Source organism: Oncorhynchus masou, chromosome 14, assembly GCF_036934945.1.
Source record: "Oncorhynchus masou masou isolate Uvic2021 chromosome 14, UVic_Omas_1.1, whole genome shotgun sequence".
In the NCBI taxonomy this organism is placed as follows: domain Eukaryota; kingdom Metazoa; phylum Chordata; class Actinopteri; order Salmoniformes; family Salmonidae; genus Oncorhynchus; species Oncorhynchus masou.
The window spans coordinates 27,794,427-27,795,729 of NC_088225.1; positions in this window are offsets into that span (position 1 = coordinate 27,794,427).

Below are 1,303 nucleotides of genomic sequence, written 5' to 3' on the forward strand. Positions count from 1 at the left end.
CAGACACACAGACAGACACACACACAGACAGACACACAGACAGACACACAGACAGACACACACACAGACACAGACAGTTCCGTGTCCCTATAGTCAGCGGTATCAGGGAGAACAGTCAGTCTACTCCAGTGTGTCGTTAGATTCATATTTATACATCATGACATCACCACTCACTGTGGTTGGTTTGTGTGTGCGTGTGTTGGTGTGTGACATTCAGCCATAGAATGGGCCTAATTGACCAGCCAGTTGTGTTCAGTGGGGCACAGCGTTGTGGAACGTTCAGATGAATATAGATGTATAACATAGAACAGATATTCTGAAAGGTCTGCGTTTTTATCCGACCCTCCACCTCTACATCTTCCTCACTATCAACAACCATCCCTCCCTCTATCACGGTCTGTCTGTCCTCCTCTCTCTGACCATGATGCCTTGCTCTGTCATTCTCATGGAGGGACCGTGATGTGAAGCTGTGACCTCACACACCACTTCCCTTCTGACTCTATTACAAGAAGTCCCCTGGACACTACTCTGAATGTGTGTGTGTGTGTGTGTGAATTTTTGTGCTCAATTTGTAGTTTAATGCCAGAAATGTTTTTGTGCTTGCTTTGATTAATATGTTGTTATTCTTTATAATGACCAGCTAATTAATAAAAATATAGTAACATATTGCTGAGGGAGGATATCTGTAGTGCAAGTTAAGGTTCATCGTACTGAACTACGACATGGAGCATTTCTCCTGTGAGTGGTGTGTTTCCCATCTAGTGGTTGGTGATTGAAACTACAGTAAACTGGCCTGTTGATTTTTGTGATTGATTCAACTTGTTTTGCAACTTGTTGAAAATCTTCTCTCTCTTTGTATCTTTTCCCCTCTTCTCTCTCTCCTCCCCCTCCTCTCTCACTCTCTCTCTTCCCCCTCACTCTCTCGCTCTCTCACTCTCTCTTCCCCCTCCTCTCTCTCTCTCTCTCACCTCTACTCTCTCTCTCTCCTCTACTCCCTCTTCCCTCTACTCTCTCTCCTCTCTACACACTCTCCCCCCTCTAATCTCTCCTCTACTCCCTCTACTCTCTCTCTCCCCTCTACTCTCTCTCTCTCTTCCCCCTCCTCTCTCTCCCCTCTCTCTCTCTCTCCCTCTACTCCCTCTTCCCCTCTACTCTCTCTCTCCCTCCTTCTATACTCTCTCTTTCCTCATTCTCTCATCCTTCTACTCTCTCTCTTCTCCCTGCTCTCTCTCTTCTCCCTCTACTCCCTCTCTCTCTTCTCCCTGCTCTCACTCTTCTCCCTCTCTCCTCTACTCCCTCTCCA